This window comes from Giraffa tippelskirchi, chromosome X (genome assembly GCF_054371585.1).
Source record: "Giraffa tippelskirchi isolate mGirTip1 chromosome X, T2T-mGirTip1v1.2.pri, whole genome shotgun sequence".
Classification (NCBI taxonomy): domain Eukaryota; kingdom Metazoa; phylum Chordata; class Mammalia; order Artiodactyla; family Giraffidae; genus Giraffa; species Giraffa tippelskirchi.
In genome coordinates this window covers 147,316,840-147,332,383 of record NC_137289.1, presented here as the reverse complement: position 1 = coordinate 147,332,383, position 15,544 = coordinate 147,316,840, and the positions used below count along the sequence as shown (strand labels likewise).

At 40.0% G+C, this 15,544-nt stretch overlaps 1 long non-coding RNA gene across 1 annotated transcript in view; it reads left to right on the top strand.

Moving 5' to 3' along the window:
* Positions 1 to 67: 67 nt before the first annotated feature.
* Positions 68 to 15,544, top strand: part of LOC145536637 (uncharacterized) — a 47,215-nt gene continuing 31,738 nt past the window's right edge. The window contains exons 1-2 of the long non-coding RNA XR_014075941.1: positions 68 to 583; positions 10,972 to 11,096. This is a non-coding gene — a long non-coding RNA (uncharacterized LOC145536637). The remainder of the gene's footprint in view (positions 584 to 10,971; positions 11,097 to 15,544) is intronic.

Below are 15,544 nucleotides of genomic sequence, written 5' to 3'. Positions count from 1 at the left end.
TGACCGCACACGTGGGTGGCTGACCCTACAGCCGGCACCATGAACAGCAGCCCGTCTCTTGTCCCAGGCAGGCTGTTCATGGCCAGCATCAACCTCATGGAGAACCTGGAGTTTGTCCTCGTCCACCCGGCCTGGTCCCTGGAGAATCTGACCCTGCGGGGGCTCCCCTACCTAGCCGCGTGGGTTCGGGGCCAGTGCTCAGGGTCGGCCGCCGGCTGCACCAACATCATCGCGGGCGACTTCATCTGGGCCGACGGGTTTGTTGGCGACGTCATTGGGTTGAACCGGAAGCTGCTTCGGGGCTGACAGACGGCGTGTGTGTGGAGCTGGGCATTGCTGGGAGGCTGCTTCTCAGTCGCGTCCTGTGACGTCACCAGCCTGAACCGGAAGCCGCCTCGGGGCGAGCGGAGGAGCTGGGAGTTGCGGAGGCTCTTCTCGGCCCTGTCCTGCGGGGCTGGTCATCTGTCCGCCCGTCCACGGAATGTGGGTGACTGCAGCGGTGGGGCCAGGTGGCAGGGTCCATGGTCTCCTCGGTCTTCCGTGTGTCTCTTGGCGAATGCAGGGTGTGAGGTGATGATTAAAGGTGAGTGCATGATTTGTACAATCACATCCTCAAGGAGACACACCTGGTTCTTGGGTCTGTGGCTTCCCCATGGGAGAGGCTGGGGTGCCCCCTCCCCCTGGGCGCTGAGAGCAGCAGACAGTGACCCCCCAGCTGGGGGAAGGGGAGGCACTATGACATACTGTCCATAGGAGGGGACTGAGTGCATTTCGATCCCACTGAGAAATCCCTTTTATTAGATAAGGGGCTTCCCTGGTGGCTCACCTAAGAAGGCCTTCTTATTTCTCCTTGCTATTCTTCGGAACTCTGCATTCACGTGGCTATATCTTTCCGTGTCTGCTTTGTCTTTCTCTTCTCATCTATTTGTAAGGCCTCCTCAGACAACCACTTTGCCTTTTTGCAATTCTTTTTCTTGTGGATGGTTTTGCTCACCACCTCCTGTACAATGTTAGGAACCTCCGTCCATAGGTCTTCTGGTACTCTGTGTGCCAGATCTAACCCTTGAATCTATTTGTCACTTCCAGTGTATAATCACAAGGGATTTGAATAAAGCAAAGACACAGAGGAAAACAATAGAATGAGAAAGGCTAGAGATCTCTTCAAGAAAATTAGAGATGCCAAGGGAACATCTCACGCAAAGACAGGCACGATAAAGGACAGAAACGTTATGGGCCTAACTAAAGCAGAAGAGATTGAGAAGAGGTAGCAAGAATACACAGAAGAACTGTAAAAAAAGATCTTAACCACCTGGATAGCCATGATGGTGTGATCGCTCACCTAGAGCCAGACATCCTGGTGTGCAAAGTCAAGTGGGTGTTAGGAAGCAGCAGTAGGAACAAAGCTAGTGGAGGTGATTGAATTCCAGCTGAGCTATTTCAAATCCTAAAAGATGGTGCTGTTAAAGTGCTGCACTCAATACACCAGCCAGTTTGGAAAACTTGGCAGTGGCCACAGGACTGGAAAAGGTCAGTTTTCATTTCAATCCCAAAGAAGGGCAATGCCAAACAATGTTCAAACGACCACACAACTGCATTCATTTCACATGCCAGCAAAGTAATGCTCAAAATCCTTCAAGCTAGGCTTCAACTGTAGGTGACCCGAGAAATTCACACACCCCACGTTCAAACAATTGATTCTAAATGCACAGTGATACCACAAAGATGGTCAAGGTAAAGACACACAATGTGATTTTATTTATGTCTAAAGCAATGAAACAAAATATTCACAACAAGGTACAAACTTTTTTAGCTTGAAAAATCTTATATTTGAATATCCTGCTGAAATTGAAAAATATGTTTTAAAGTGAAATTCATTCTTAATTGTCAGTTATTTTGAGACTATGGAAAAAAGAAAAGAAAATTACCTTCATTGGGGCTGCTTCAGTTCAGTTCAGTCGCTCAGTCGTGTCCAACTCTTGTCACTGGGGGCCGTTTAAACTTTCACAGATGTTTTTTTTTTTTTTAATTCCCTTACAGTTTTACAGTCTTAACTAGATATAAAATGATCAATAGATTTTGTACTATGTTCATTTTCTTGACATTTTTATTTCCTTTAATTTATGAATGTTAACTAGAATGTTGTTCTATTGAGTGAGTATTAAAAATTACTCCTCTCTCTTGTGTGGAACACACTGTTTACACTACTGTTTGGAGACAATTTTATTGCCTAAAAGCTTTTATAATTCAGCTCTACTATCTAGGGTTTTTGTTTGTTTTGCTTATTTAGGCTGAGAATTTTCTCATCTATTTCTAGTATCTTCAGAGTTTCTGTTAGGAATATGTGTCTGCTGTTGTTTACTTGCAGAGTCGTGTCCAACTCTTTGCCACCCCAAGCCCACCAGTCTCCTCTGTTCACGGGGATTCTCCAGGCAAGAATACTGGGGTGGATTGCCATGCTTTCCTGCAGGGGATCTTCCTGACCCAGAGATGGAATTCGTGTCTGCTATGGCTCCTGCGTTGCAGGCGGATTCTTTACCGCTGAGTGAAAATAGATCTTGTATACATGAAACCCACTTTAATTATGAAGATTCATAATCAGTGAAAAACAAAGATGGAGAAGCCCAAACAAGCATTTATCTTTTACCAATTAACAATAAGGAAAAAAACCTTCATTTCAATTTGCCTTCATTTATTTTTTCAATTAATTTTTCATTGAAGGATAATTGCTTTCCAGAATTTTGTTGTTTTCTGTCAAACTTCAACATAACACTCTTTCTTAAATCACAGTTTATCTTCAATATCATCTTATCCTGTGTAAATAACTTCTTTTAACATTTCTTACAGACAAGATATCTGCTGAGAATGAATTCCCCAATTTTTTGTTCATATGAGAATATCTCCTTCTCCTTTGTTTTTGAAGGATAATATTCCTGGACGTAGAAGTTAATTTCAGTATTTAAAAAAAAAAAACATTTCATTTATTGACATATTGTACCTGTACCATGAATTTACCAGTTAAGCTGCATAATTCACTGATTTGTAACTTATTCATAGGTTGAATAAACATAGCCACTGCCTCATTCTAGAATATTTTCATCACTCCAATGGGAAACGCTCTCCAGTTGGCAGACATTTTCCATTTTCCCCTTCATCTGGGCCCTGGCATTAACTCCTCTATTTTCTGTCTGTAGAGAATTACCTAATCTGGCACATGTGCATTCACATGAACGGAATAATACAATACGCAGCCTTTTGTTCCTGGCTTCTTTTATTAACATAATCATTTCAGAGCTCTAGTATGTTATAGCTTGTATAAGAACTCCATTCATTTGATGGCCAAATAATTTTGCATTGCATGTTTTATTTATTTGATCACCAGTTGATGGACATATGAGTCATTTCAACTTTTTTCCTTTTTTAGTTTATTTCTTTTTAAACTTTATTTATTTTTAATTTAATAATTTAAAAATTTTAAATTTAATGGCTTTTTCTGCATCTATTTGGGTTATCATATGATTTTTAGCTTTCCTTTGGTTAATATGGCCTGTCACATTGATTGATTTGCAAATATTAAAGAATCCTTGCATCCCTGGAATAAACCCAACTTGATCATGGTTTTTTGATGTGTTGTTGAATTCTGTTTGCTAAAATTTTGTTGAGGATTTTTTGCATCTATGTTCATCAGTGATATTGGCATGCGGTTTTCTTTTTTGGTCTTGTCTTTGTCTGGTTTTCATATCAGGGTGATGGTGGCCTCATAGAATGAGTTTGGAAGTGTTCCTTCTTCTGAAATTTTTTGAAAGAGTTTTAGAAGGATAGGCATTTGCTCATCTCTGAATGTTTGATAGACTTCACCTGTGAAGCCATCTGGTTCTGGGCTTTTATCTTTTGGGAATTTTTTGATCACAACTTCGATTTAGAGCTTGTAATTGGGTGGTTCATAATTTCTATTTCTTCCTAGTCCAGCCATGGAACATTGAGCTATTCTAAGCATCCATCCATTTCTTCCAGGTTATCCATTTTATTGCCATAGAGTTATTCATAATAGTCTCTTATAATCCTTTGTATTTCTGCATTTTCTGTTGTAACCTCTCCTTTTTCATTTCTAAGTTTGTTGATTTGATTCTTCTCTCTATTTTTCTTGATGGATCTGGCTAAAGGTTTTTCAGGTTTGTTTATCTTCTCAAGGAACCAGCTTTTAGTTTTATTAATCTTTATTATTGTTTCTTTCATTTCTTTTTCATTTATTTCTGCTCAGATCTTTATGATTTCTTTCCATCTACTAATTTTTGCTAATTTTTTTGTTCTTTATCAGTTGTTTTAGGAGTCAATTGAGGTTGTCTATTCGATGCTTTTCTTGTTTCTTTTTTATTTTTTTTTATTTTTTAACTTTACAATATTGTATTTGTTTTGCCATACATTGACATGAATCCACCATGGGTGTACATGTTTTCCCCTTCCAGAACCCCCCTCCCACCACTCTCCCCCTTTTGTTGTTTCTTGAGTTAGGATTGTATTGCTATAAACTTCCCTCTTAGAACTGCTTTTCCTACATCACATAGGTTTTGAGTTGCCGTGTTTTCATTGTCAATTTTTTCTAGAAAATTTTTGATTTCCTCAGTAACCTGTTGGTTATTTAGAAACCTGTTGTTTAATCTCCATGTGTTTGTGTTTCTTACAGTTTTTTTTCTTCCGATTGATATCTAGTCTCATAATGTTGTGGTCAGAGAAGATGCTTGATACAATTTCAATTTTGTTAATTTTACTGAGGTTTGATTTGGGACCCAAGATGTGGTCTATCCTGGAGAATGTTCCATGTGCACTTGAGAAGAAGGTGTATTCTTCTCCATTTGGATGGCATGTCCTGCAGGTATCAGTGAGATTCATCTCATCTCATGTATCATTTAAGACATGTGTTTCTGGATGAATTTTCTGTTTTCATGATCTATCCATTGGTGTGAGTGGGGTGTTAAAGTCGACTGTGATTGTTTTCCTGTCAATTTCTCTTTTAATGTCTGTTAGTGTTTGTCGTATGTATTGAGGTGCTCCTATGTTGGGGGCATAGATATTTACAATTGCTATGTCTTCGTCTTGTATTGATCCCTTCATCATTATGTAGTGTCCTTCCTTATCTCTTGTAACCTTCTTTAGTTTAAGGCCTGATATGAGGATTGCTATTCCATCTTTCTTTTGATTCCCATTTGCATGGCGTATATTTTCCATCCTCTCACTTTCAGTCTATATGTGTCTTTAGGTCTGAAGTGGATTGCTTGTAGACAGCATGTACATGGGTCTTTTTCTTTTAAGTTAATGTATTTATTTTAATTGGAGGATACTTACTTTGCAGTATTGTGGTGGTTTTTGCCATACACTGAGTTGAATCAGCCATGGGTGTACATGTCTTCCCCATCCTGAAACCCCTCCCACCTCCCTCCCCATCCCATCCCTCAGGGTTTTCCCAGTGCACCAGCTTTGAGTGCCCTGTGTCATGCATCAAAGTTGGACAGGTGATCTATTTCACATATGGTAATATGCATGTTTCAGAGCTAGTCTCTCAAATCATCACACCCTGGCCTTCTCCCACAGAGTCCAAAAGTCTCTTCTTTATATCTCTGTCTCTTTTGCTGCCTCGTATATGTGGTCATCATTACCATCTTTCTAATTTCCATATATATGCATTAATATGTTCTATTTGTGTTTTTCCTTCTGACATACTTCACTCTGTAAAATAGGCTCCAATTTCATCCACCTCATTAGAACTGATTCAAATACATTCTTTTTAATAGCTGAGTAATATTCTATTGTGTGTATGTACCACAGCTTTCTTTTCCATTTGTATGCTGAAGGACATCTAGGTTGCTTCCATATCCTAACTATTGTAAGCAGTGCTACGATGAGCATTGGAGCACATATGTCTTTTTCATTTCTGGTTTCCTCGGTGTGTAGGCCCAGCAGTGGGATTTCTGGATTGTATGGCAATTCTATTTCCAGTTTTTTAAGGAATCTCCACACTGTTCTCCACAGTGGCCATTCTAGTTTGCATTAGCACCAGCAGTGTAAGAGGGTTCCAATACTCTGCAGCCCCTCCAGCATTTATTATTTGTAGACTTTTTGATAGCAGCCATTCTGACCAGTGGGAGATGATCCCTAATTGTGGTTATGATTTGCATCTCTCCGATAGTGAGTGATTTTGGGCATCTTTTCATGTGTTTGTTAGCCATCTGTATGTCTTCTTTGGAGAAACATCTCTTCAGTTCTTTGTCCCATTTTTTGATTGGGTCATTTATTTTTCTGGTGTGAAGCTGCTTGTATATATTTGAGATTAATTCTTTGTCAGTTGCTTCATTTGCTATTATTTTCTCCCACTCTGAAGGCTGTGTTTTCACTTTGTTCATAGTTTCCTTCGTTGTGCAAAAGCTTTTAAGTTTAATTAGGTCCTGTTTGTTTAACTTTGCTTATATTTCCATTACTCTGGGAAGTGTGTCATAGAGGATCCTACCGTGATTTAGGTAAGGGAGTGTTTTGGATATGTTTTCCTCTAGAAATTTTATAGTTTTCTAGTCCTGCATTTGGATCTTTAATCCATTTTGAGTTTATTTTTGTGTATGGTGTTAGAAAGTGTTCTAGTTTCCTTCTTTAACATTTGGTAGACCAGTTTTCCAAGCACCACTTGTTAAAGAGACTGTCTTTTCTCCATTGTACATTTTTGCATGCTTTGTCAAAGATAAAGTGTCCGTAGGTGCGTGGATTTATCTCTGGGCTTTCTATGTTTTTCCATTGATCTATTTCTGCCTTTGTGCCAGTACCATACTGTCTTGATGACTGTAGCTTTGTAATATAGTCTGAAGTCAGGCAGATTGATTCCTCCTCTTCCATTCTTCTTTCTCAGGATTGCTTTGGCTATTTGAGATTTTTCTATTTCCATACACATTGTGAAATTATTTGTTCTCGTTCTGTGAAAAATACCATTGATACCTTGATAGGGATTGCATGGAATCTATAGATTGCTTTGGGTAGTATACTCATTTTCACTATATTTATTCTTCAGATCCATGAACTTGGTATATTTCTCCATCTATTTGTGTCATCTTTGGTTTCTTTCATCAGTGTTTTAACGTTTTCTATATATAGGTCTTTTGTTTCTTTAGGTAGTTTTATTCCTAATTATTTCATTCTTTTCGTTGCAATGCTGAAAGGGATTGATTCCTTGATTTTGCTTTCTATTTTCTCATTGTTAGTGTATAGAAATGTAAGGGGTTTCTGTGTATTAATTTTATATCCTCCAACTTTTCTATATTCATTGATTAGCTCTAGTAATTTTCTGGTGGTGTCTTTAGGGCTTTCTGTGTAGTGGATCATGACATCTGCAAACAGTGAGAGTTTCACTTCTTCTTTTCCAATTTGGATTCCCTTTAATTTTTTTTCTTCTCTGATTGCTATGGCTAAACCTTCCATAATATGTTGAATAGTAGTGGTGAGAGTGGGCACCCTTGTCTTGTTCCTGACTTTAGGGGAAATGCTTGAAATTTTTCACCTTTGAGGATAATGTTTGCTGTGGTTTTATCATATATGACTTTTATTATGTTGAGTTGTGTTCCTTCTATGCCTGCTTTCTGGAGCGTTTTTATCATGAATGCATGTTCAATTTTGTCAAAGGCTTTCTCTGCATCTATGGAAATAGTCATATGGTTTTTTATCTTTCACTTTGTTAGTGCGATTTATCACATTGATTGATTTGCAAATACTGAAGAATCCTTGCATCCCTGGGATAAAGCCCACTTGGTCCTGATGCCTGATCTTTTGAATATGTTGTTGGATTCTGTTTGCTAGAATTTTGTTGAGGATTTTTCATCTATGTTCGTCAGTGATATTGGCCTGTAGTTTTCTTTTTTTTTGTGGCATCTTTGTCTGGTTTTGTGATTGGGGTGATGGGGGACTCATAAAACGAGTTTGGGAGTTTACCTTCTGCAATTTTCTGGAAAAGTTTGAGTAGGATAGGTGTTAGCTCTTTAAATGGTTGGTAGAATTCACCTGGGAAGCCATCTGGTCCTGGGCTTTTTTTTTTTGTTGTAAGATTTTTTATTACAGTTTCAATTTCCGTGCTTTTGATGGGTCTGGTAAGATTTTCTATTTTTCCTTGGTTCAGTTTTGGAAGGTTATACTTTTCTAAGAATTCGTCCATTTCTTCCAAGTTGTCCATTTTATTTTCCTATAGCTGCTGATAGTAGTCTCTTATGATCCTTTGTATTTCTGTGTTGTCTGTTGTGAATTCTCCATTTGCATTTCTAATTTTCTTGATTTGATTCTTCCCCTTTTTTTCCTGATGAGTCTGGCTAATGATTTTTCTATTTTATTTATCTTCTCAAAGAACCAGCTTTTAGTTTTGCTTATTTTTGCTATAATCTCCTTTGTTTCTTTTTCACTTCTTTCTGCCCTAATTTTTATGATTTCTCTCCTTCTACTAACCACGGGGTTCTTCATTTCTTCTTTTTCTAGTTGCTTTAGGTATAAAGTTAAGTCATTTATTTGATGTTTCTCTCGTTTCTTGAGGTAAGCTCTTATTGCTATGAACCTTCCCCTTAGCACAGCTTTACTGAATGGCATAGGATTTAGGTTGTTGTGTTTTCATTTTCATTTGTTTCTATGCATATTTTGATTTCTTTTTTAATTTCTTCTCTTATTTGTTGGTTATTCAGAAGCATGTTGTTTAGCCTCCATATGTTTTTATTTTTAATAGTTTTTTTTTTCCTGAAGTAGACATCTAATCTTAATGCATTGTGATCAGAAAAGACGCGTGGAATGATTTCAATTTTTTTTGAATTTACCAAGGCTAGGTTTATGGCCCAGGATGTGATCTATCCTGGAGAAGGTTCTGTGTGCCCTTGAGAAACAGGTGAATTTCATTGTTTTGGGGTGAAATGTCCTATAGATACCAATTCGGTCTAACTGGTCCATTGTATCATTTAAAGTTTGTGTTTCCTTGCTAATTTTCTGTTTGGTTGATCTCTCCACAGGTGTGAATGGCATATTAAAGTCTTCTCCTCTTATTGTGTTACTGTTAATTTCCCCTTTCCTACTTGTTAGCATTTGCCTTACATACTGAGGTTCTCCTATGTTGGGTGCATATATATTTATAATTGTTATATCTTCTTGGTTTGATCCTTTGATCATTATTTTTTTTTAATTTATGTATTTTAGTTGGCGGCTAATTACTTTACAATATTGTAGTGGTTTTTCCCATACATTCGTATGAATCAGCCATGGGTTTACATGTGTTCCCCATCCTGAACCCCCGTCCCACCTCCCTCCCCATCCCATCCCTCTGGGTCATCCAAGTGCACCAGCCCTGAGCACCCTGTCTCATGTATCAAACCTGGACTGGCGATCTGTTTCACATATGATAATATACATGTTTCAATGCCATTCTCTCAGATCATCCCACCCTCGCCTTCTCCCACAGAGTCCAAAAGACTGTTCTATACATCTGTGTCTCTTTTTCTGTCTCGCATATAGGGTTATCGTTACCATCTTTCTAAATTCCATATATATATGTGTTAGTATATTGTATTGGTGTTTTACTTTCTGGCTTACTTCACTCTGTATAATAGGCTCCAGTTTCATCCACCTCATTAGAACTGTTTCAAATGTATTCTTTTTAATGGCTGAGTGTGTATATGTACCACAGCTGTCTTATCCATCTGTCTGCTGATGGACATCTAGGTTGCTTTCATGTCCTGGATCATTGATCCATGTCCTTTGATCATTTTGTAGTGTCCTTCTTGGTCTCTTTTCACAGCTTTTCTTTTCAAAGTCTATTTTATCTGATATGAGTATTGCTACTCCTGCTTTCTTTTGGTTTCCATTTGCATGACATACCTTTTTCCAACCCTTAATGTTCACTCTGTATGCATCCCTTGGTTTGAGGTGGGTCTCTTGTAGACAGCATGTGTAGGGGTCTGGTTTTGTAACCATTTTACAATACTTCCTTTTTCACGTATCTATCCATTTGTCCATCCCTCTATCCAATCATCAATCGACCTTTTTCCTTGGTGCATTTTCTGGTAAATTGCAGTTATCAGTATGTCTCTGCATAAGTATTTCAGCAACCCTGCCACTAAGAAGTGAGCCATGTTTGTTTACAGCAGTTTTCTTTGGATATAAACTTTACATATAATGAAATATACCAATCTTTTTTTCCCAGTCATGTTACTTTTTCTTGAAGTATAGTTGATTAACAGTGTTGTGTTCAGTTCAGTTCAGTCGCTCGTTCGTGTCCGACTATTTGCGACCCCATGAACTGCTGCATGCCAGGCCTCCCCGTCCATCACAAACTCCTGGAGTTTACCTAAACTCATGCCCATTGACTCGGTGATGCCATCCAACCATCTCATCCTTTGTCGTCCCCTTCTCCTCCTGCCCTCAATCTTTCCCAGCATCAGGGTCTTTACAGGTGAGTCAGCTCTTCGCATCAGGTGGCCAAAGTATTGGAGTTTCAGCTTCAACATCAGTCCTTCCAGTAAAATAAAGTCCAAGAAAATAAAGTCTCTCACTGTTTCCCCTGGTTCCCCATCTATTTGCCTTGAAGTGATGGAACTGGATGCCATGATCTTCGTTTTCTGAATGTTGACTTTTAAGCCTACTTTTTCACTCTCCTCTTTCACTTTCATCAAGAGGCTCTTTAGTTCCTTCTCACTTTCTGCTATAAGGGTGGTGTTGTCTGCATCTCTGAGTTTATTGATATTACTCCTGGCAATCTTGATTGCAGCTTGTGCTTCATTCAGCCTGGCATTTCTCATGATGTACTCTGCATGTAAGTTTTTTTTTTTGATGGTTTGTTATTCATGTATGTAAAGAAAATTGATTTGTGGGTATTCCATTTTTGCAACTTTACTGAATTTATCTTCTAACATATTTTTGAAGTAATGTAAAAGATTGTGAAGCTAAAATCTCACTGTTTCTCCTGCAATCCAGATCATCCACAGGACCCACGACTTAGTGGCTACTAACACCGTCTTCCCACGATGCCTCTTGGTACTAATACCATATGGACTCCTACAAGGGAAATAAGTGTCACAACTTTGGTTGAACTTGGTCTGGTAAGTCTTGGCCTCTATAACAAAGTTTGATGCCTGTGTTACCTGATTTCTTGAATGGTATTATCATGGTTGTTTTGAAAATTAACTCACTGTCCGCTAATTTAAAATGTACAGAAAGCTTTTAATAATGGCAAAAAGTACTCACATTTGCCAATTCACACAAAATTTTCAGTGTGTTTTACCCAAAACAGTGACACTCTCCTGAGGACCCAACACCTAGCCCCCCCCATGAGGAAATCATGAATTCTGTGTTATAATTTAATACACAGGCCCACTTCTACTCTCACCTGATGTCCCAACTGTGTGAAGATATCTTTTCCCATCCTGATCCAGTTTTCTTTTCCTGGAACCATTACTGAGTTTTCCCCTCATTTGGACAGCCTTGATGGATTTAAACCAGACAAGATGACTTTGGGATCTGGGTGGCCTTTTATGGTATGGCTTTTCTCACTAAGGACGTTTTTAGTATTTGTTTAAGTTGTAACAGTTATGACCACTACACTTTTTTCTCATTGTCATTAAAAATACAAAACATGGCATTAACCATTTAATTCATTTTAAGTATGCAGTTTTGTGATATTAACTACTTTCACATAGTTGCACAAATAAGTTAAATAATGTGTGTACCTCGTGTGCATGGGAGATACTCACATATATATATATATATATACATATAGATATAGATAGATATATATATAGATACACACACACCGAGTCACACACACACATCTTTATTCATTCACCAGTTGTTGGACAGGTAGGTTGCTTTCACATCTTTGCTGTTGTGAATAGTGCTGCTATGAACATAGTGGTGAATGTAGCTTTTTGAATTATAGCTTTGTCTGGATATACGCCCAGGAGTGGGATTGTTCATTCATATGGCAACACTCTTTTTAGTTTTTTGAAGATCCTCCATACTGTTTCCCACAGTGGCTGCACCAGTTCCCACCAACAGTGTAGGAAATTTCGTTTTCTCCACCCCCTCACCAGCATCTGTTATTTGTAGACATATTATCGATGCCATTCTGACGACTATGAGGTGATAGCTCATTGTGGTTTTGATTTGCATTGCTCTAATTAGCAGTGTGGAGTGCCTTTTCATGTGCCTGTTGATCATCTGTATGTCGTCTTTGGAGAAGTGTCTATTTAGACCTGCCTATTTTTTGATTTTTTTTTTTTTTTTGAGATGCATGAGCTGTTTGTGTATTTTGGAAATTAGACCTTTTAGGTGGCAACATTTGCAAGTATTTTCCCCCCAAAATTAGCACAGGTGCTGGGACAACCAGATCCCACATGAAAAAGAACAAAGTTGGACCCCTACTTCCCTTGCTATACAAAATCAACTCAAAATGGATCAAAGGCCTAGATGTAAGAACCAAAATTATACACCCCATAGAAGAAAACATGAGAGAAAAACTTCATTACCTTGGATTTGGCCATGATTTCTTAGATCTGCTACCCAAAGCACAAACAACAGATGACAAAAGAGATGAATTAGACTTCTTCAAAACAAAAGCTGTTGTGCACAAAAGGAGTAAGGAAAAAGATCTGCCATCCAAAACGGCACAAGATGTTTGCAGATCATGTACCTGATAAAGGTCTGTAGCCTACAAGCCAAGACCCCGCTGGTCCAGTGGGGTGCCCATGGGGCCCCTTCCATCCCAGGTGATAAGGGGGTTTCAGGCCACACAACAGCCTTGGGCTGGACACTGGTCATCCTCAGCACCCTCAAGGAGTGATTGCCGGATGGTTTTGAGCCCAGTTCCTTCTCATCACTGCCCTCAAAGACTGGAGGCTTCAACATGTCTCCAGAAGAACACAGAGTCTTTGCAAGTCTTTGAGAACCAAGAGACCATCGTCCACTTTCTTGAAAAGTGCATCTTACTTCATAGCAGTTACCTGTTCCAATATGGCTCCTGTGGTGTTCTCCCACCTTTTTATTCCCCTGAAAGTGACCAGGGCAGTTTGGGTGTCTCCAGTCCCCACACCAGGTGACAAGGCCAGTGGGGCCAGGTCCTGGTGGTCCTTCCTTTCACTGGATACTAACTCAGACTCACAGGTTGAGATGGAACATGGATGCCCCTGCTTCTCCATCAAGAATTCTCATCTCCTCCCCTGCTCTTTTCCTCTTGCTTTTCAGTCTCAGATTTACCTGATAGTCACCACTCACAGATCCTGCAGAGCCCAGAGATTTTTCCTGAAGGAAAGGTTCTGTAATAATCAGAGGAATAAATAAAGTATGCAGATGATTCCTACCTCATGCTGATGCCTAAAGGGTGATAAGAGTGAGTGTTTTCTCATGAAAATTGTAAAATCCTCCAAGTAATAGATCATTGGGGGGCATCCTGTGGCTTCCTGCTCATTCTAATAAATTTGTTCCTGGATTTTAATTCAGTAAAAATGTATCTTATAAATATGCTGATGGGGAGATCCATTTTAAAATGTTGATGAAGTAACTCCAAGGGTTTTGCACCAAATACAGACACAGAACCTGATGTCAGACACTGGCTGAGAGATTCCCACCCTGAGCCACTGTCCCTTGGAGGGTGGAATGGCCGAGACCATCCTCCTGTAGGTAAGCCTCCTCAGGCACATCCTATGTGGGACCACCCCATCACAGAATCTTAGATTGGCCAATTGCAGGCAGCTGGCAAGAGATGAGGAAAACAGAAAGCTGCCCAGCAGCCTGGGACAACTCCCTGGGCAAGGACTTAGTAAGGGTCAGTGTCAGGTCGTTACTTAGAGCCAGCATCAGGGCCTTAGAGACAGTGTCAGGACCTTAGAGATAACTTGAGGGCCTTAGCAAGTCACTTCAGGCTGTTCATTAGGGACACTTCAGAGACTTTCTTAGGGACATATTCAGGGCGTTAGTTATGGACATGATCAGAGGGATCTTTAGTGACAGCATAGGAAACTACTGCCCTCAATATGCCAGCAAATTTGGAAAACTCAGCAGTGGCCACAGGACTGGAAAAGGTCAGTTTTCATTCCAATCTCAAAGAAAGCAATGCCAAAGAATGCTCAAACTACCACACAGTTGCACTCATCTCACACACTAGTAATGCTTAACATTCTCCAAGCCAGGCTTCAGCAATACGTGAACCGTGAACTTCCAGATGTTCAAGCTGGTTTGAGAAAAGGCGGAGGAACCGGAGATCAAATTGCCAACATCCGCTGGATCATCGACAAAGCAAGAGAGTTCCAGAAAAACATTTATTTCTGCCTTATAGACTATGCCAAAGCCTTTGACTGTGTGGATCACAATAAACTGTGGAAAACTCTTAAAGAGATGGGAATACCAGACCACCTGACCTGCCTCTTGAGAAACATGTATGCAGGTCAGGAAGCAAGGGTTAGAACTGGACATGCAACAACAGACTGGTTCCAAAGAGGAAAAGGAGTACGTCAAGGCTGTATACTGTCACCCTGCTTATTTAACTTATATGCAGAGTACATCATGAGAAACACTGGGCTGGAGGAGGCACAAGCTGGAATCAAGATTGCCGGGAGAAATATCAGTAACCTCAGATATGCAGATGACACCACCCTTATGGCAGAAACTGAAGAAGAACTAAAGAGCCTCTTGATGAAAGTGAAAGAGGAGAGTGAAAAAGTTGGCTTAAATCTCAACATTCAGAAAACTAAGATCATGGCATCCGGTCCCATCACTTCATGGCAAATAGATGGGGAAACAGTGGCTGACTGTTTTTCTGGGCTCCAGAATCACTGCAGATGGTGATTGCAGCCATGAAATTGAAAGACGCCTACTCCTTGGAAGGAAAGTTATGACCAACCTACACAGCATATTAAAAAGCAGAGACATTACTTTGCCAGCAAAGGTCCGTCCAGTCAAGGCTATGGTTTTTCCCGTAGTCATGTATGGATGTGAGAGTCGGACTATAAAGAAAGCTTAGCGCTGAAGAATGGATGCTTTTGAACTGTGGTGTTGGAGAAGACTCTTGAGAGTCCCTTGGACTGCAAGGAGATCCAACCAGTCCATCCTAAAAGAGATCAGTCCTGAGTGTTCACTGGAAGGACTGATGTTGAAGCTGAAACTCCAATCCTTTGGCTACCTGATGCAAAGAACTGCCTCATTGGAAAAGACCCTGGTGCTGGGGAAGATTGAAGGCAGGAGAAGAAGGTGACGACAGAGGATGAGATGGTTGGATGGCATCACCGACTCAGTGGGCGTGGGTTTGGCTGGACTTCGGGAATTGATGATGGACAGGGAGACCTGGCGTGCTGTGGTTTATAGGGTCGCAAAGAGTCGGCCACGACTGAGCGACTGAACTGAACTGAACTAGACTGTGAGGGACAGCATCAAGGCCTAAGCCTGAGACAGTGTCCAGGCTTCAGTTAAGGTTGTTCCTTAGGGATATCTCAGGGCTTTCAATAGGACCAGCATCAGAGCTGTAGTTAGAACCAGTGTCAGCGCATTAGTTAGTGAC